The sequence below is a fragment of the Ochotona curzoniae genome, unplaced genomic scaffold, assembly GCF_017591425.1.
Source record: "Ochotona curzoniae isolate NIBS_2020 unplaced genomic scaffold, NIBS_Ocur_1.0 contig_64, whole genome shotgun sequence".
NCBI classification, from domain to species: Eukaryota; Metazoa; Chordata; class Mammalia; order Lagomorpha; family Ochotonidae; genus Ochotona; species Ochotona curzoniae.
In genome coordinates this window covers 46,174,797-46,196,785 of record NW_024466502.1, presented here as the reverse complement: position 1 = coordinate 46,196,785, position 21,989 = coordinate 46,174,797, and the positions used below count along the sequence as shown (strand labels likewise).

Genomic DNA, 21,989 nt, shown 5'->3' with positions numbered 1-21,989 from the left:
GGGATTCTTTTTACCTTTCATAGAAATTTTTCTCCTTTGACTGCTGGATGCGAGCTACGGGAGAATTGTTTCTTTCATTTTGGTGAAAACAAACTTTAATTTTGTTAATGGTAGCAAAGTGTTTTCCACATTTTCAATAAAAATTGAACATGTTTTAAAAGCTTCCACATCTGACTTTAAAGACTGTTTAAGTTTTGCTAATTCGTCCATTGCAGTGGACTTGAAACTTTAATATACAAGACATTTGTGCGTCTTAATTTAGGTAACAGGTAAGTATAGACAGGTGCGTATACATGTTTCACTTCTTTGTAAAGTCATTATGAAGAAATTTATACAACAGCATGGGCATATTTTATTTGGTTTGATTTTCAGCTGATTTTTGTTTGAAGTCGGTTGGAACAAACATCAGTGTATTTCTGTTTATTACCATGCTTCTCATTGTGTTTAATTGCATCTTGATAGGATGAGGGTGTGGTTTCCAAAGAAAAGCAATAAATCGATGGATGAACAGCTGTGAATGCTTTTAATAATAATGGTTTGATTTTGTAGAAGTTTGTATGCTTTTATGAACGAATAATAGTTCAAATTTTGAAACTTAACTGGCATTTTCACACTAAGATCAAATACACATTAGTGCAGAATATTCAAATTAAAGAGGCTTTTGACTCGGAAAACTCTGGGGCTATAAATACAATTTATTAATATGTAAAATAATGTTTTAAATAATACTATTTTGTACTTATTACCTTCAAAACCAGAAGTGTGATCCCAGAACCTTTGTTCATTACTTTTTTCAAAGCTATTTATTTTGAATTATCTCATGATATGTTCACAAAAGGTGGTAATTCTGTAAAGTATGATTTAATGAAACTGCATCTTGTTTGTAATTATGCCTAGAGTACTAGAAGTAATGGATTTTTCTTTTTACTGTTGTATTTTAATTTTCATTTAAATTGTAACTCCTGAAATTTTTTTTTTTTTTGAAGAGCTGGAATGAGGCTTTAAGCTCCATCAAGCTGCTTGGATTTAATCATACTTTAAGAAATTTAGATATTAGCTTGTGGGATTTTTGTTTTGGAGGTGATGAGTCAAGGATTGCTTTGTTTAATTAGCTATTTTAAGAGTAATGAAGGATTTTTTTTATTTAAGACTCATTCAAAGCTTGAGAACACCCTAGCGCCTAAATAAAATCCACAGCATTCAAAATGTACCCCCTTTTATATAATGCTAATTCAAAGGAAGGATTTAGTTTTAAATTTGCGAACATGTAGGATAACTTACAGTAAATATATAATTCTTAACATTTATATACAATTACCTATATTTCTGAAATAGTACTTCTCATTCATTTTCCATTTGTAAGAACTGGAAAGCAAAGGTGTAGAATGGTATTGCTTATAGCATCGTACTTCTTTTTTAAAGTTAGACTTACTTTAGAGAAGAATAAATAAGAGAAAGTGTTCTGATAGTAGTGCTTTTCATTTGTCCTTCATACTAATTTTTTTTATGCAAGCAGAAGAGTAGTATTTGATTTTTTTTAATGCGATAACTTTTTAAAATTTTATTGTACACTTCCATAGAGTCTGGGATCACCCCCCAAAAATTCCCACCCCCTGGCTGATTTTCCCCATATTAAATGCTATAACTTTCTGACGTGTGTTTATAGGCTATGGCCTCAAATGTTTATATGTAACACTAAATGTGTTCTAATCGGTATCAACTTTAGTTTTTATCAAGAACTGCAGCAAGGGGAAAAATTTCATACTAACTTATATTCCAGGTTTCATTTTTTGTCATGATTCTTGTGCTACATTTTTGTTTTGTAAAGATTTAAAGATATTTTCATTTCATGTTTATTGGTATGTTGTATCTATTCAAAATGTCATAAAATATATCATTCAGAAATACTGGAAAATTTGTTCCCCCCCACACACAAAAAAATTCCAAAAACTTAGCCATTTCTTCTACATAACACATAAGCTTTCTCAAATTAGATTATAAACATGCCCTGTTTTGGAAATTATTTTATAAAAATTATCTCTTATTTTAACATATTAATATCCTAAAATTGACTTTTGTTGTTTTGCTTCATGAAGCTTACTAATGTCCGCATTGATTTTTTTTATACCCCTTTTCAGGAAAAAGATTACTGTTATGATATCTAAAACACAATAAAATTCTGCAATTTAAAAACTGTGGTAGGCAACTAGTTAGAACTGTGTGTACATAATTAGAACTCAAGGTATTACTTGCTGAAATGTTATAGCTCAAAATCTTGTAAGACCAAAGGAAATCAGTAAAGTATCACTTTATTTCAAAAAAGTATGTTGAAAGTAAGTTTAATATGCAGAAGTGACAGCATTAGAACCTTAAAATCAGTAACTGTCTTAAGAGTCACGATGTCAGTTTTAGAATCCCATGTAACTAATGTGTCTATGAATATATTTGATTATTTGCATTACAAATGCTGGTATACATCCTTCAAATAAATATTTCTTTCTGATAGATGCATTTTTTTTTTTTTCCGTGTCAGGGATGATGTATTTTTTGTTGTTTTGGACAAAAAGGCAAGTTTAAGTTGGAATTGATATTAAGCACAAATATACTCTTAAGTGTTAGTATTTTTTAATCAAAATGTTTTGTATACTTTTGTTTAATCTTGTAAGTTTAAAGAATGTTTACGATGGGAAAACTTGTAGTCACTATATCGGACTTATTTTGTAATAGATTAGAGTTTACTATTTTGAAGGGTCTTTTTTGTCTTTCTATCATACCTACTTGATTTATCATGTCTTATTTAAATCTTTCATTTCTTATTATGTGACATTTCCCTACGGTTCAAAAACATGTTGTATTAAAATTTTAATATTTGGTATGAAATAATTTTGTTTTCCGTGGTTTAACTTCTATAATATTTACATTCAAGATGCCTTAATTTTCAGAATGTGCAGAGATAGAAAATTTTATCTTTTGGGGAAGACTATTTAAAAATTAAGATTTTTAAAAACCTTGTGTTTGGAGTGGTGTTGCATGATTGTATGGTTTTCGTTACTAATCATTTACTTAGTGACAGACACATTGTTGATTTTCATTCTTTTGTTTTCTGAGCAATTCTTAAAATGAAAAACTCATCAACATTATGCTTCATATGTAGTACAGTTCAACTTTGCTAACGTAAATAAGTTCTTATTTTTGTGTAGCTGTATGCCCTCATTTGTAAAGATTCAGAAAGGAGAAACAAACGAAAAATTCACTTACACTTATGTCTCACCTGTTTTGGGAAACATTTTTTTAAACTTACAATTGTCCAAGGGCAGTCAATTTATTATTACTTGCAATTATTTTAATTGGTTTAAGAAAAAATGTCTAAGTTTTGATATGTTAGAACTGTAATGTATTAAAACTTTTAGAAATGTCGATTTAAGTCACTTCAGCTTAGCAAGTCATTCAGGTTGAAAATCATGGTACTTTCTGCCATTAACAACGTTTGATAATTTGGGAAGCAGGGCTGATCAATTTTGTCCTATTGCCGTGAGTAGTTTTGAAAATTAGGGGTTTTGTGAGTTTTAGAAACATAGGCAGAATGTTTTCTTTTGAAGTTCCTCTATACCAGTCTTTTAATAGCTACCTACCTACACAAGCACAGCAAACATCTTCAACTAGTCCTCTAACAGCTACATACACACACTCATTCTACTCAGCCACACCGCTTTGTAAATGAGTGCCCTGACAAGAAATGAAAGCAGAAATATATTAATCTGATTTGTCTGAAGAGGCTTCGGATGATAGAGCATATCACAGGTGTTTCTAATCAAGTTATTTCTGTTTTGAAACAGTATTTTCTAGTTAATGCTGCTTTGAACACTGGCAAGGTTGGGGTCGTTTTGAAGACCTTACCTCTGTGTTCCAGGATCAACTGTGGAACTCCAGGAGGCAGAAATCTGTTGAATGTCTTCATACTATAATACATGACATTTTTATTGCAGGTTTTGACCTTTAGGAGAGAGCCAATTATGGAGAACAACCTAACTTCTTTGATTGAATACTCACATAAATCACTGGAACATGATATGAGAGTAACGAATTTTTTAAGGTATGTAATTTCGTGTCTTAGCAATATAATTGGGGTGGACGGACAGTAAAGCTGAAACTTTTAGCTGAACTGAAATCAGACAACAAAAAACTAACTATTGCTGGAGATCTTTGTGTGAAGTGGCCAAAGCTAAATTGACTTGCTTATTTTAACTGGATTTTTTTTAATATATCTAATGTTATCATCTAGATTGGGGCCTTGTCCAGATGAATTTATTGGTTCTAAAAATAAGCAGAGTGAATTTTCTTCTCCTTTCTTAAAGACTGTTATGGTGTAGCTTGTCAATTTGTTAAAGTAATTTAATGCTTCATATTATTAAATGGAAACTTTAAATCAAACAGAATTTGCTACTTAGCAAATTTGAGAAAGAGGTAGGTAGGTAGAGCCTGCAAAATTAGCAAGAATATGAGACTATCAAAGAATTTAAAGTATTCCAATACTGTCCTAACCAGAAGTGGCAGCTTGGTTGAAACTGAAAACCCCACTTTCTTAAGCAGAAACTAATCTTACTCATACTCTGATTAAAATATTTAAGTTGTTCATATCAAAAGTTGCAAACTTCTTTAAAACCAAGTTATAGAATATCTATTTTTCCAGTGATTTTTATTGTCTGAGCAACCAAAATTATCACAGAAAATTTCTTGGCATATGTATTTTCTTTTCTTTTTTCTTTTTTAGTAGCTTTAATTAAAATTCTATGTGCTAAAATTTTTTGTTTTCTAAATGGTAATCTGCTATGTTAAAGAAGACTTGACATAGGTTTTGTTAATTAACTCTTTCATGGTAAAATATTTTAGTATATGTGCTGCCGAAGCAAGCACTCATGGTAAAATATTAATCGTAATTTTTAAAAATCAATTTGACAAATATGGAAAGATTTTAATTTTTTATTTTAAAATATTACTTTACATACGTAAGAAAACAGAAATCCCATAGATTTCATGAGGGAAGTGTGATCCTGTCTTAAGAGTAAATGGTCACAGAACTTAATATCTAGCATTGAAGAAGTTGGCTGTTCAGGTAATATGAAGTTAGATAATCTAGTAATGTGGATCTAAATAATTGGAAGTTAAATATTAAGATGTAATAGAAATCAAATTTGAATATAAGAATAAAGTGAGATACTTTTATTTTGGTGCCATCATTCTGTAAGGTGGTTGAAATAAACGAAAAGTATAGAATATCTTCACAGCTTAATTTCAGAATGTGACAATAGGATGAAAATAAATACAATTGCATCCTTCTCGCTTAGCCAGTGTTTTCCAAGATAAAGAGTATTAAGATGAGAAGTGAAAGGTAAGACTAACTGAAAAATAAAATCTGGGTTCAGTTTATCACTTTTCAATCCAGATATCTTTAGATACACTTCGGTGCATTAAATGAAAGAAAACATGTAAGTTTTATGTTAAAGATGAAACTCCACATAGTGATTTCTAATTAGAAAGTTGTGATTTGTGATCTTTGAAAGTATCAAAACATAACTGTTTGGACACAAATATTTAGCATTGTACCACTGTTCTTCCTGTAGTTATGTGCTGTCTTACAGACTTCCAAAGTCTTAGGAAATAATATCAAAAAACTTCAGTTCAAATATTAAAATTGATTTTATATTTGGTCAGTTCAGAAAGGGTGAGAAACTTTAATTTAGTTAATAATATGTGTTAATTTGGGAAACATGTTAAAGAATTCTTTCACTGATGTGTATCTCTGTTTAAGTACCCCTTAAAGTAATTTATAATGATTTTGGCCATTTTAAATTAGCACATCTGATTTTCTAAACATAAACTTTTATAATAGTTCATTGTGCCAGAATTTAAGAGAAGAGGTTTACTGTGTTAATTTTCATCTTTTTTTTTTAGGGATGATTCATACCATATTTGTATAATATATATACTTCAGTTAAATTTGTTACCAAGGTTAAGGAATACTAATTATCAAGAAAAAATATTATTTGTCCCTAAAACATATATATATATATATACTGTAATTCTTGCTATTGTTTGAAAATTGTTACCTCAGGATAGAAAATCTTTTGTATAAAAAGGATGTAATCTGACTTATCCACAGAAGGAGAAACTTTAAAAATTATTCTTTAACAATGATGTATAATGCTATTTTATTCAAACAACTTATATTTTAAGCAGTTTGTTAGCTAAGACATTCTAATATGTGCTTTATACTGTTACTGAGGATTTATTAATAGATAAAATGAACTTTTCAAATAAAATGTTTTTTCAGATAAGATCTAACATATCAATTACATTTTCTGATACAGTATTCATTTATTCTTCAGGAGGCCGTATTTATTGTCAAGATTTTACATTTGTATTAAATATTTTTACTTGGAATTCTGTTCTCAGCACCACAAACTTTTGATAAATTTATTAATATATATTACTTGCTTTAGTTTTACTTTCCTTCCTATCTCCCTAATTAGAGTCACTTGCAGAAAAATTAGTTAACATGTTTCAAGCGCAGCTTCTGGAACTGATTAATTCGTTGTTTAATAGTTTATTAATCCAGTATTATTTCCAAATATTTTAACCAAAATTTTTTTCTTTCATTGTTAGACCTTTATATAGTTTTCATAGTAATATATTCAAAGTTATCTCATTATAATTTTCAAAATTATTTATATTTTCCTTTCTGAATTGCCAGGCAGAAAAATCATTTTTTCAATTGTGATAAAGATTTAAAATTGGAATTTTTTTTCATACTTCTGTTTCTCAAAATCCCAAATCTAGTCTTGACTGAATTTTCCAGCCAAATGCCTATGCATTTTTCTTAATGTATATAAAATTCATAGATGTCTAGGTTTCTGACTTTCTGTATTTTTCTGAATCAAAGATAAAAGACTTGGTGAATTTCAATGTAAGTCAGTAAAATAAAAGTAAATATTTAAGATAACTTTCTGTTAACTCATTTAGTCATACTGTATAATATCTAAATTTAGGGTTTATTTTTCCTTTCTATTTTATTTTTAATTTTATGATACAGTTCCATTGGCTCTGGGATTTTCCGTACACCTTCCCATAATGTTACAATAGTCTAGTCCTTCATAAGCATCATAAGTCCATCATTCTGCTCTGAATTTAGTTTTGCATCACAATTTAAACTAGATAAATTGCATGTGCCTTTTTTTTAATAGTTGAAAGCTTTGTTAAAATTTTATGGGATAAAATATTTACTTATTTTTTGCTAATAGTGTCTGAAGCCAGACATATGGTGGTGATTAGATGCGTGGTACCTGGGAGGGAACCAGGCATTTTGTAAGCAAGATATAATTTCATTTCTTGATTTGAATTTGAACACTTATTTTTCAGGCGAATAATTAGAGTGGATACTGTGTTGATTCACTCTGACAATGGTTAAAATTCTTGGAGAATTTGGATAACTGAGCAGTTAACTCCAAACTTAAGGAGCTGAAGATAATTACATGTGTCATTAACTTTTTAAAATAACAGAAAATTCCTTCTTAAATTATTCTGTCATGCAGTAATAGAAATGGACTACGGTGGGTGTGTTGAACCCTATTTTTCTCCTCTGTTAGATGTATGCTTTTCTCAGCTTGCTGCTTCAGCAGCAGCAATGAGTAAACAAGTATTACCACCACATCTCCTGTCCTTGCTTTACAGCTGGGATAAGGGGCTGGGAGATTGCTGCTACTTGTCAGCTGTTACACAGAATACCATTAGTATGCAGTAATGGTGCTCACAGGAGCCTGTACCCAGCAGTTTTTACAGAACAGGTAGAAAGGCCTTCACTCAGTGTATCCATACACAGTATAAAGAATACATTCTTTAACAGAAAGCGTTTTTTCTAATGCAGGACAAACAGAACTTTGGATGCTTGTAGTGCTTAGGCCATTATGTTTTTATTAAGTTAATTCCATCTGTTAGAATGGAAAACTATCTTCTGAAACATATATGGTGGATTTCTTACTTTTCTCTTCCAAGCTGGTAGACTGAAAAATAATTAGTTGATAATACCACAAGTTAGGGTAAACATTGAGGAAACAAAAGATGACTGTCTACATAGGAGTGTTTCTTTCACTTTTGAAAATAGATCCTGTAATGTCAAGTAATACTGAAGACTTTTGCAGTATGAATTTACATAATTGATACAATCATATTTCTCTCATGTCTAAGTAATTTCAGTAAGTTAATAATTACAAAGTGACTATCAGATTTTTATTAAGGTTATGATTTTATTTGTGGAAACTGAAAATGACTTTTTAATATATAAGCCTGTTGTCCTAATTCAAAATAAGACATCTGCAAAAATATTTTTAAAAGGTAACCATTGTTTTTGTTAATTGTCTCACAATGTTCTCCTTTAGCAATCTTAAGTAAACTCATAAAATTAGTTCTCCACTAATGTTACAGGAAAAGCTTTGCCATAGTATGTGCTTAGTGATTTGAAATACATTGAGCCTACACCTTGTTCTAGCAATTCGAGCATAAATGAAAGTTGCTTGTTTCTTGTCCTAATACTAGGGTGTTTTTGAAAATCAGCTGGTAGTGTTTAAAAATAACATTAATTTCTTTTATCTAATTATTTTTGAATTAATTAGTGCTGAGTTTCTAGATGACCTATACAAGATTAACCTCGAGTGAAGCAGTTTGCCAGGCTGCCAGTAAGGCTGTCTGGAGCTAGCACTGGGGATTTACCTTTTCCATGAGTTCTTATGGACCCTTTGTTGTTGCTAAAAGAACACCACTTGTGAATAAGAGGGATGTTTGCACCAGCAGTTATCTTTTACTTTTACTTTTCCTTGGCTGTCTTGGATCTAAGCTGCTGTGTGTATCTAAGCTCTTCTAAATCAGTGATAGTAGTTCCTTAACCATATGAGGAAAATTTGTTATCAGAGATTTATTTTTGTGCAAGTATCCTGGGTCAAATTTTAGTTTAATTCATTTGCAACATTTGGTATACCTATGTTTGATGAAAACAAGGAATTTATCAATTAGGAATTTTAAAACTTTCGGAAATAACTTTTTTCTTCAATATACTTTCATATTTTGCGTAAAATATAAAAATTTGGAATTCTTTTGCTGCTTGTGCAGGCTTTGCAGTATCCTAATACAGTTGCAGATATATTAGGCTCACACCCAACAATTTCATTCCTAGATGATCTGGATAAACTCAGATATCTATTTTTATTTTAAAGTCTTGTTTCTTCTACTAAAGGTGAGAACAATATGAGGTTAAGCAACAGGAGAATGGCATATTGTGACAGTCATATGATGAATTATATAGCTATTAAAAATGAGTATGTCATGTGATCTACTTCAAACAAAACAGGTTGTAGAAGGTTTAGATACAACATAACTATATAAAAGATGTATTTATGATGCAATAATGTGAAACATGTATAGGGTGTAAGTAAAACATTGAAGATTGTATTTTAGAGAATGGAATGTTATCAAGATACAATACACAGGAGATTTCAACTGCACATGGAATTGTTTTGCTTAAAAAGGTAAAGCAAGCATGGTAGAATATTCGAATTTTAATAGGTTTGGATTGAAGAGTTAGGAGTGGGATGTGGAGTTTCATTTTGTTTGGTATTGTCTTGATTTTCTGGTGGACTTTGAAATTTTTTAAATGTGCTGTCCTTTTTTGTGATGAAAATATTTTTAATAAACTTTACATTGTGAGTGCCCCATTGTGAATCTGGATAGTTTTGCTACATTCTTTCAATTTTGTGTCAACTCAAGTTCAAAACATCATTTAGTTTTCGTTATTTTTGAAGATGTAATATATATACTGCGTTTGTGTACTGGTTTTTAATCCTTCCTACTCCTGTAGGTAATGAGTGAGAATGAAAACAATTTCTCTGTCCTTATCATTACTCTTTCATTTACTGTTTGATTCAGGCAACTTGACAACTATATTTTCTGTTTGTTTTGGCCATAACAGCATAGTATATTATTTTCAGAGATTCCTTTATGCATTTTAGGCTCCAACTTAAAATTTTATGTGAATATATATTTGTACGTTTTTATTACAATAGAATTCTTTGATTTAGGCATTATATGGCTTTATATTTTACAGTTTTATGTGTGCATGAGAAGGGGTATCAATCTCAGGGTATAATCTTGAAAATAAAAATATCTGATAGCTTGGAGTAAAACCAAATTTTCCATGTGCTTCAAATTAAACATAGGAGGTTTTTAAACTTACATGTTTCACTTTTAAAGTTCAAGAAAGCAATAGTATCGGAAAAGCACAGTTTTTAAAAAAAGTGTATCATACGGGCTAGTGCAGTGGCTCAACAGGCTGATTCTCCATCCAGCAAGCACTGGCATCCTACATGGGCACTAGTTTGTGTCCCAGCTGCTGTTTCCAGTCCAGATTTCTGCGTAAGGCCTGGGAAAGCCATTGTGCCTAAGGGAAGTGAACCAGCAGATAGAGATTATTTCTCTTTGCCTTTCTTCTCTGTGACAGATCTGCCTTTCCAATAAGAGTACATTTATCTTGGGCCTGACACGATGGCCTAGTGGCTAAAGTCCTCATCTTGATGGCTGAAGTCCTCATCTTGAACGCGCCGGGATCCCATATGGGTGCTGGTTCTAATCCCTGCAGCTCCACTTCCCATCCAGCTCCCTGCTTGTGGCCTGGGAAAGTAGTTGAGTATGGCCCAATGCTTTGGGATCCTGCACCCGTGTGGGAGACCTGGAAGAAGTTCCTGGCTTCTGGCTCTAGATCAGCACAGCACCGGCCGTTGCACTCACTTGGGGATTGAATCGGACGGAAGATCTTCCTCTCTGTCTCGCCTCCTCTCTGTATATCTGACTTTGCAATAAAAATAAATAATCTTTTTTTTTTTAAGTACATTTATTTAAAAAAAAAAAAAAGAATCACAGGGACAAGTGTTTGACTTGGGACACTCACTTTCCAATAAGCCAGGGTTCAAGCTGGCTTTGCTTCCAATTCCAGCGTCCTGCTAATATACATCCAAGGAGGCACCAAGTGGTGGTCCAGGTTCTTGGGTCCCAGCCACCCGGGTAAGAGACCCAGATTGCATTCCATGCCTTTTTGTCTCCCTGTTTCTCTGCTTTTCAATAATGAACCACATTGAACTATATAAATGCTGCTTGGTGTTGGTAATCTGCAGTGGTTCTGTGCTGTGTAAGGATCAAAAAGCATTGATGTCAGCCTCAGTTGAAACTTTCGATTTATACAATGTGGTCAAAAATGTTAAATCTTCACTTTTATCTTTTTCCTAGGCTTAATAATGGTTAAAATGAAGAGAATAATAAAACAAGTCTCTACTTAACTGAGAAATTCCTACCTTGTAAGTATTAAATTCTTTGCCTCACTATTCTTGCAATCCAAAGTTACTGTTTGTTGTTAACATTTTATTTATTTATTTTTTATTTTGTTTCTACCCATGCTAGAATAGTTCTCTAACCCCCTACACATTAAGCTCTATTTAGCCTTATTGACCCTTGTGGCTTTATAAATCGAACATCTTCATTTGAGAAATCTTTTTGATTAGTTTTTGTTTCTTTAAATTAACACTTGATACTTCTTTGGTGAAGAGCTTTACAGTTAGCAGTTCAAACAGGAAGACAATCTCTTTTCCTTTTATCAGTACACATGCACTTCTTTTTCTAAAAACATTTTTCCTCTAGTTCATTTAAGAAATGTGTAAGACATAGAATAATTCTAACAGGCTAGCAGGAATTGGTATTAAACTGCTAGAAAGACTCACAAGTCAAGACCATGTTAAATGCACAAGATAGGTATTTCTCAGAAAATATATGAGAACCTAAAATCACTTCCAAAGGCTTGAGCTAATTCTACATCTCTGAAGAAGAGAAACTCAGGTGCTGCTGTTCCTAATGACATTGAGGCCTGGTCTTGTTTAAATGCACATCAATGCTTCGTGTACTTTCCTTACATTATCCCTTAATGCTGCATTAGTAAATTAGAGAATGTATATTAATTGGAAGGTAATCTTACCATCATGGAAAATCACCCCTTACACTGAGCAGTGAGTTTGAGGTAGGAGTCAATTAAATAAGGAAAATTGTTAGTAATGAGCCACTCTGTAAAGTAATAGCCAAATGCCACAGGAGCCACAGATTTTTTTTTCCAGTTTTTTCCCTTTATATTTTTGTTTCTGAAAAATTAAAATGGAAACATTTACAAATCCCTAAAGAATCCTATATAATCCAGGCTTTGGTTCCTTAATTGGTCCCTTGGAAGCCAACTCAGCCTTTCTTCAACTTGACTCTTAGAAAAAAAATCTTTTCTGTTGGTGTTGTATTCCTCTGAAGACTGGAGAGCAGTTCAATTTTCAAAAAGAATGTGCTTTAAATTCTAACAGATTTATAAGCACATATAATGTCAGATTCTCAGCTTCGCTTCAGCTTCTTTATTCCTTTGTAAATAGTCTTTCTTGGCTATACTCTAGCGTCTTTAAATATAGACTGTTGGCCATATTTTGTAGTTGTAGGTAGTTGTCTGTTGTAGGTAGGATGTCTGGGTTTACTTTTAACTTAGATATTAATATGAAAATGTTTCAGGTTAAGCAGTGCCCAGAAAAATGGATACACAGTGACAGTAGTGAGAAGATCCTGTGCAGTTATGTTTCCCAGTTGCTTCTTTCTTGTTTATTTAATGCCATTATTTCTTTGATATGAATTTTTTTTTGCTGTTTTTGTTTGTTTTATTAAGCACTATTCATTTATGGAATGTGAATGTTTCAGAACTGTGGAAGGTGTGTTTATAAATTATGTGCTGTGAAAATCAAATGACATTATTTTGGGTTGTATTTTAAAACTTTGTAAAGATCTGAAATATGTTTTGCTTCTCTGCTTAAAAGAAGATCTTTAATTATATATATCATGTATGAGTTGTGTTTCCCAACTTCTTCCTTTGTGAAATATTTTCATTTTTCATGTTGCAGTTTTGGATACATACACTTAATCATATATTAAAGTCTTGTGAACTTAAGGTATTTGAATGTATTGTTTGCTGTTTAGAAAACATCTTTAGGTACACTGTTAGCTATTTAGAGTATAGAATCTTTCATAATCTACAAAAGGGACTCAAGACATTGATCTTATAAATAGCCAAATGGGAGATATGCAGAACTTCACCATCTTGTGCTGGTATTAGTATTCTTTTCAACTACCAGTGAGATGAATTATTTCCTGATTCAGGAGACTTATAAAATTTACCTTCTTTAAAAAGAGCTTCTGGATTAAGAAAGAAAGTTTTTGTGGCATAGGATTAGTTTTCAAAATATATCTTTAGAGATGTTTTCAAATTAGTAAAATAGCTATGGCATGTAATGCTACTAGTCTAGAAAGTATTATCAGTTGTTGAATTATAAATAGTACAATCAAAGGATTGCCTGAATAAGAATTGCCAAAGAAATTGGTGTGTTTTAATCAATGGGGCAGTAAGTAATCAATGATATGAAGTTACGTAAAATCTGCTTTGCTTTCATTAAATATGTCATGTGCAAAACATAGGTAAAAATTCTGTTTTTAATATATTTATAATAGAGCTTTTAGTTTGGTGTAAATTGTTGCACCATACCTTTGCCATTCTTGAGAAATATAACTGAATGATTTTTTTTTTAAACGGGATGTTTTTGTGAGAAACGTACATGCTAAAAATAAATAAATTGCTTATTTGGCAGTTGAGTTATTAATGAAGGGTATTGTATTTACAATACAAAGAGAAAAAATTACATAAGGGTATCAGCTACCATTAGTGTTTCGTAGAGGAGGAAAAGGATTATTAGCCTACTGATAGGATGAACTTGCTATTTGTTAAATAGATCACATCTAGGCTCTTAAAGTTATACATTATTCTATAATTTATGAGCATAGGAAAAGTTCAAAATGTGCTGCAGCTGTTTCTTAGTCATTGTTCAAAAGACTGTGTTGTTGAGAATCAGACAATGTATAATCAAGTGCCAGGTGTTTCTAGTCCCCAAAGTCTTACGTATTTGACATATATATGTTCAACAGAATGATTGAGTTAAATCTCGGGTTTTATGTTTTAAGCCATGGCTGCTTCTGCTTTCAACAAAATTGTAACCATAAAATTTGAGTTGTTAAATATTTCTTTGAGTTGTTACGCCAGAAGTATAGAAAGGAGTTGGGTTTATTCTTTGGCATCCTGAACAATTCCTTATCCCTGCATAGATTCAAAAGATAGAGAATTTAGTTGTGACGTTGCTTTGGATGCTTACTTAGAAAAATGAAAGCACAGATCTTGATTTTAGAAGGAAATATGTGGAAGATTAAAAAAAATCAGTTTCGGCAAAGTGGTGTGGACTAAAGGCTGAGAAGGATAGGAAGGAATAGCTGGGGTTTCGATAATGGGTTCAAAATCAGAGTATGAGCAAAAAATATATTCCTAGTGTTATATGAAAACCAGAAGAGACAGGGATTTTCTTCCATTCACTGGTTCATTCCCCAGATGTTTGCAATGACTGAAGCCAGGGACCTTGAACTCCTTTTAGGTCTCCCTTGTAGGTGGCAGGAACCCACATATTTGGACATTTCCCACCTTTTGAAAAACATCTGCAGGGAGCTTAATCAGAAGTGAAGCACCCACAACTCAAACCTGTGTTCATGTCAGACAGGTGCTGATTTAAAAGTGCCATAGCACTGTGCATAATAAAGTAAAACTTTAACTGGAAAATAAATATTCGAATATAGTGAATTCGAATAAGTGCAAACAACTGGCATGATGGGGATTTTAAGGTGTAAGAATAAGCAGAAAATATCTCAAGAGTTTTCTGTTTAATCCTGGTCTCAACTATTGTCTATTAGTCAGAAACTTAACTCCAGGTAAAAAGAGAGGTATGTTGAACCTAAAAATGAAATATATTTTCAGTTGCCGGTGATTACACCAGTCTGTGTCTTTACTGGTCAGTTTCACAGTTCCTGTTATATCCAGTAAGTACATTTATGCTTATTTTTATATTAATTTTTTAAATCTCATTTTCTTATAGTAAGCTTATTTCTAGCTCATTAAAATGAAGTTTTGATGCATTTAGTAGTGTGTGCTTGCCAAGAATGCTATTTCTTTCAAGTATTCTGGTCAGATTTCAGACCTTCAGTGTAAAATGTTTATAATGAAATAATACCAAATATATCTGAATTTTCATTTTAAAAGGTTATTCAGTTTTAATGTCCTTAATTGGATTATATAGGGTGTTTTAAGACCTTAATATTTGATGTCATGTAGTCAGAATTTAAAATTGGCAGTTGGCTCTCCAGCTTTAGACAAAACAACTTTGTAAAGTACACTGAAGTCAAATTTATTTAAAGTTTATTCATTTTATTTTTGGCCTTATATTAGTTAGAACCATACAAAATACACTTCTTCCTTGATAATCTAAGTTGCAGTTCTGTCAGTAATAATTCATGGAAAACAAATTCTCAATAGAGGGCTGGTTTGAGCTTAGCATGTATGAAACTATCTTGCAAAAATAGTTTTTTCTTGCTAGACTTAATGTAACAAAGTCCTCCCACTGGTTCTTCCAGCATGAATCCTAGAGCTGTATCCTGGATATTCCACTCTGGGTCCATTGCATTTTTTAGCATTTAAAATATTTTATATAAAATTAAACCCATCATAGAAAGTACAAACCACAGTGCATCTCTGAAGAATGAGAAAATTCTAGGATTCAGCCTGTCTACACTTCTCTGTGTTACCAGCACTGTTGGTTCATGTTGAACTGTAGTACATTGAAAAACTCAATGGACATTCAATGAATACCTATTCACCACTAGATATGCTCATAGGCATTTAGGACTGATCAGCCTAATTGGGGCTATAAAATAGGTATTCATGACCTCGTTTTGAAGAGGAAGAATAAAGAAGATCTGTGTAATAATTAAATGACATTCAAAATAAGGACTCCATCTTAAGTCTTCCAAATTCATATTGGCAGTTTTGTCGTTGCTGCCTCAATAAACTTTCTGCTATTACTAGTAAATTAAAAAATCCAAAAACTGATCAGTGACCTGTTGCATTCAGATTGATTCTATAGTTTAGGACAATATGCCTAGAATTTTTCAATGTTTTCTTTAAATGCAGTAATGTTCTGTGTGAATTAGATGCACAAATATGACCATGTTTATAAGATACAAAGTAAACATAACAATCAAAATGTTAATTAAAAACAAAATTATTGTAAATAATTTATTAGGGAAAAGTCATTTTATATACTCTGCCATTTTATTGTATTTTAAGTAAAACATAAAGGTTCTCAGGTTTGTATTCAAGTTGACTCCTTCAGTATAACATTTGATTTACTTATCTTGGTCCTGCCTTTCAAAATGGCTATTTTTTTCCCTTGGGAGATCATAAGATTGGAAAACTGAAATGTGTTTGAAGATAGTTGAGGTAATTAAAGTCTCGTAGCTCAAAAAATAAACTACCAGATTTCAACTGGGCCTTGCATAAAGGACAAAAAGAACTGAAAGGTTTTATTTTATTGTTGTTACTAATTTTTTAAAAGATTTATTCATTTTTATTGAAAAGTCAGATTTACAAAGCGAAGGAAATACTGAGAGAAAGATCTTCCATCTGCTGGTTCATTCCCCAAGCATCCACAACGGCCGGAACTGAGCCGATCCAAAACCAGGAGCTTCTCCCAGGTCTCCCTTGTGGGTACAGGGTCCCAAGGCTTTAGGCCATCCTTGATTGCTTTCCTAGGCCACAGCAGGGAGCTGGAAGGGAAGTGGAATACCCAGGATACAAACCAGTGTCCATATGGGATCCTGGTGCATGCAAGTGAGGACTTTAGTCACTACGCTACTGTGCAAGGTACCTCCACCCCACTTCTTTTTTTAAATAGTTCTTTATTTCTGTTGTGGCTAGCCTTTGGGGAATTTTCTGTATGTTTGCTTTTAGCCAACAACTTTAAAAAGGGATTTAAAGGGTTGATACACTGTGATATTTCCAGTAGATCGATATACAAGAATGAAAAATAGCATAGGCCATCCTTGGAAAGATTGTCACAAAGCTAGGCTCAGTTGAATAAAGAAATTGACCTGAAATAGTGAAACCAGTTATCTGTTCAACAGCATACAAATCCTGAGAATAATTGTGTAACTTCAAAAGTTCTTAGTGAATTGGTGGTTTTAGTGTCAGCTAGAATGATTGAAATAAGAATTCACTGGAGACAGAATGATTTCAGTTATTCTTCAATGTACTGGTCATGGAAAGAGGATTACTGTTGTTGCAGTTGTTAAGATTTGTTTATTTTTACTGGAAAGGCAGGTTTACAGAGAAGGAGAGACAGACAAGTCTTCCATCCCCTAAATGGACACAACAGCCAGAATTGAGCTGATGAAAGCTAGATGCCAGGAGCCTTCTGTGGTTCTCCCATACAGGTGCAGGGTCCCAAGGCTTTGAGCTGTCCTCTACTGCTCTGCCAGGCCACAAACAGGGAGCTGGATAGGAAGTGGAGCAGCCAGTACATGAACAATGCCCCAAAGGGATCCTGGCACTTGCAATGTAAGGGTTTAGCCATTGAGCCACCTTGCTGGGTTCGGGGGATTAATATTTTAAGCTTCCAGTACTAGCTTTAGTCAAAGATGAGATAGGCACATATTTCTGAGGGAAGGATGCAAATTTGGAAAATTAGTTACAAGCATATAGGATGTTCAGGAAGTTTTAAGAATTACTCAGTGGGGGCCCAGCGTGATAACATAATGGTTAAGGTCCTTGCCTTGAATGCACCCAGGATCCCATATGGGTGCCGGTTCTAATCCTGAGAGTTCCACTTCCCATCCAGCTCCTTGCTTGTGGCCTGGGAAAGCAGTCGAGGATGGACTAAAGCCTTCCTTGGGACCCTGCACCCACGTGGCAGACCTGGAAAGAAGTTCCTGGCTCCTGCCTTCGGATCGGCACAACACTGGCCGTTGCAGCCACTTGGGGAGTGAATCATCGGACAGAAGTTCTTCTTCTCTATCTGTCCTCTCTCTACATCTGCCTTTCCAATAAAATAAATGTTAAAAAAAAAAAAGGAAGAATTACTCAGTGGGAGAGGATAATTATTACACTCAAATGCCCCTTGCTACTCTAATTGTGATCCCTGTGGCATCATACTTGACCAATCTTTTCTTTGCTCATAACTGCTTCATTATGATTCTATAGTATTTAGAATTTTTTCTTTCTGAATACCTAACTACAATGTTTATAATATGCTAATAAAATTTGTAATTTCTGCTGCCATCTGTTCCTGATGAAATTCCTAATTATTTCAGAAATGTCCACATGTTACATTTGACTGTCATGTGTCATTAAAAGAGAACTTCGATGAGAATAGCACAGTGTTCCTGTTAGAAGGAAATATTGGGTACTTCTTCATTTTAGAGCCCTAGGTACTTAGGGAAAGTAGCAGATATTATGCATAAATGTTAAGAAATTTTCTTAATAGGAAGTTCATCTGAAATGCATTTGTATTTCTAGTATTTAGGCATTTTTAAATTTTAAGACATGAAATTAATGGCAAAGGAATTAGTAAGTTGAAATCTGAATCAATGATTTTAACTCAGATATAAAGGATGATTGACATAGGATGAAAGCTGAAAAGAAAATGTTCTAAAAATAACTATAGGACACAAAAGGGAGCCAGAAATAGTAAGAAAGAATACATGTTACAGGTAATATATTTATGTTCTCATACCTTTTATGTTACATTTCTTCATTGTCAAGATATATTTGTAATTGGTTATATCTGGAGAATAGAAATAGAGTCACCAAAAACTTAAAAACTGTATTGAATAGTTTCTGAGTGCTTTATCTATAGGAAAACTTGTTATGGAATCTAGCATTATAATGTTGACATTTGAGGTTTGTGTGTTGGAACATTCTTGAATAACTTGTTTAGATTGAAATCTACTTTATACATAGTTTTTAAGAAATCACTTCTACGTTCATTTCTTCTTAGAAAGCACCAAGGGAGTATAGAAATGATAAAATTATGTTCAATTTAACTTCGAAACTAGACGTTGGTGGTTTTTTTGTTTTGTTTTGTTTTGTTTTTTTACTATAAAGCAATCATTGTTCTCATCTGAATTGAACTTCATTGCAAGCACATGCTCAACACTAATGTTTAATAATATCTTCTCTAGTTAGCATCCTTTTTGTTTTTAAACATTTATGTCCAAGAAATAGAATAAGGTCAACTTTTAATCTGTTTCCTTTACATTTCATATACTTATACATTTTAGAAAATGTTGTTTTGGGGAGTGAGAAGATTATCATGTTTAACAAAAATAGCAAGGTTTAGTTATACTCCCAAAGCTAGGGCCTTTTCTGGAAGACTTTAAACAACAGCTGTTGTTAAATCTTTCTCCCTTTTTTTTTTTCTTACAGAAATAGGAAAAAATTGTCCCAACATTGTTATCGAATCTTAATGGATTCCTAATTTTGATGAGCAACAAAATGGAAGATCTCACAGTACCAAATTTCAACTGATAAATCCATGCTAATTTAAACTATGGTAGAGTCATAATGACAAACATGATGCAAAGGTCTATAAATGAAACACTGCATGGGGCGGGCATTGTGGTATAGCAGTTGAAACTGCTGTCTACATCACCAGCATGCAATAGGGTGCCAGTTTAGGACTCGGCTTATGGCCTAGGGAAGCAGCAGAGTTTGACCCAAGTGTCAGGCTCCTGCTACTCATGTGAGAGACCCCAATGAAACTCTTTGTGAGAGGCTGGCATGGTGGGGAGCCTAACAATATGACAGTTCCTTAATGAAACTGAGAAGTTTGTAGCTATTTCTGAAATCTTAGCCAACAATTTGGGTTACCTGTCGAAACTGTGCAGAAATTGGGGCCGGTAATGGGTGAATCCATAGATTTCCTGGAGGACATACATTTAACATTGGAGAAAATGAACAATTTACCATGCATGCCTCTATGGCATTGTGGTTTGTATAAACAGTTGTTTGTTAGAATGAAGGGACCAGTTTCAGTCAGTGCTTCTGTTATTGTTCTATTTGAATAGAAGTGTCGTTTCTTAGTGTACTCTTAGTGATGGGAAAATGGGTAAGAAAAGATGGTTGAGGCTTAGTGATTTAACTCCTACCTACCATTCTGGCTTCTCATGTGAACTCTGGTTTGGGTCCTATATGTGCTTCATTTTGAATGGCAACTCACTGCAGATGTACCTGAAAAGGTAAAAGACCTCCTTCTTCACTCTACCTTTTTCCCTCTCTCCGTGTCCCATCCCTCTTTCCTTTTCTCTGTAACTCTGCCTTTCGAAATAATAAAAATTAATCTTGTTGGAAAAAAAAGTAGTGTCATTTTCTGACAATCTTGAAGTGATTCCTGTATCTGAATAAACTTGAGAAATGTTTTTTTTTTTTTTTTCTAATTGGAAAGTCAGATATACAGAAAGGAGGAGAGACAGGGAGGATAATCTTCTGTCCATTCATTCACTCCCCAAATGGCCACAATGGCCAATCAGGAGCCAGGTTCCTCTTCCGGGTCTCTGTCATGGGTGCAGGGTCTCAAGACTTTGGGGCATCCTCAACTTCTTTCCCAGGCAACTGTCTGAATGGGAAGCTGGGCCGCCCAGATTAGAACTGGAGTCAATATGGGATCCCTAGGCATGTAAGGCTAGACCCCCAGCCTCTAGGCTGCTGTGCAGGGCCCAGGAATCTTTACACACTTGAGTGGAGTGCAAGCCAGTAGGGCAGAAGAAGATAAAGAGCAACAGGCTTTCTGTTTTACATATCATCTGACTCATTCCTAAGACTTCATATTCTAGAATCTAACCCTAAGAATTATAGTAAGTATTGAGAACCAATATTTGGAGTTATTTTTACCCAAAAAATCAATTTGTTAAATTATTTTGTATGATTTGTAGTAATGTTGTTTTTTTTTTTTTTAAAGATTTATTTTTATTATTTTTTCATTGGAAAGGCGGATATACAGAGAGGAAAGACAGAGAGGAAGATCTTCCGTCCGATGATTCACTCCCCAAGTGAGTGCAACGGGCCGATACTATGCCGGTCCGAAGCCAGGAGCCTCTTCCGGGTCTCCCACGCGGGTGCAGGGTCCCAAAGCCCTGGGCCGTCCTCGACTGCTTTCCCAGGCCACAGGCAGGGAGCTGGAAGGGAAGCAGGGCTGCCGGGATTAGAACCAGTGCCCATATGGGATCCCGGGCGTGCAAGGCGAGGACTTAACCACTTGCGCCACCGTGCCGGGCCCGATTTGTAGTAATGTTGTTAAAAGTATGTTTGTATTTTTGTCAGCTTACAATTATTGTCATTTAATGTTTCTCCCTTGACATATTATTTGATGAAGATGTCTTTTAAAGAGTACACTTACAGATGTAAATTCTGCTTTTACCAAGGTAAATAAATCTTACTGGCTTTTTTGCTTGTTTTGCTTATAGAAGGCAAAAATATCACCATATGTTGAATGCATTCAAAAGTTTGGTTAAGTAATTGTATTACCTTAAGTTGGACCAGGAAAAAAATACATTGTTTTTGTAACCTGTGCACTGTGCTGGTCGTATAGTAAACTTTTCATGTAAGATTTTCTAGATGTTTAACTCTACTTGGAAGCTTCTAAAAACTTAAATCAGCATTAGAATATATAAGAATGTTTTGTATTCTTTAGGTGTTAATGAATATTAAAATACCTTGGAGTAAAGTAGCAGCACATAATGGTTTGTGGATTTTGAAAAGGTGCAGGCCATATTGTGCTGCCTCAAAAATACAAGGATCTGATCTTCTGAAAAAAACTTTTTTTTTTTTTTTGTAGCTCTTATGATACATAGCATTGTCAGCAGTGCCTTAGCAGCACGTAAATACTGGCGTTAAAGTTCTAAAATTATCTCCAGTATTAACTGTGCTGCTGAAGTAAGGTTGGCCATACTCTACT

General features: G+C 33.4%; 1 long non-coding RNA gene across 1 annotated transcript; it reads left to right on the top strand.

Annotated features, from left to right (window-relative positions):
* Positions 1 to 278: 278 nt before the first annotated feature.
* On the top strand, positions 279 to 20,470 carry LOC121163716. The gene is made up of 4 exons (XR_005884944.1): positions 279 to 4,093; positions 11,326 to 11,393; positions 14,963 to 15,024; positions 19,463 to 20,470. It is a non-coding gene; the product is annotated as an uncharacterized LOC121163716 (long non-coding RNA).
* The last annotated feature ends 1,519 nt before the right edge of the window (positions 20,471 to 21,989 follow it).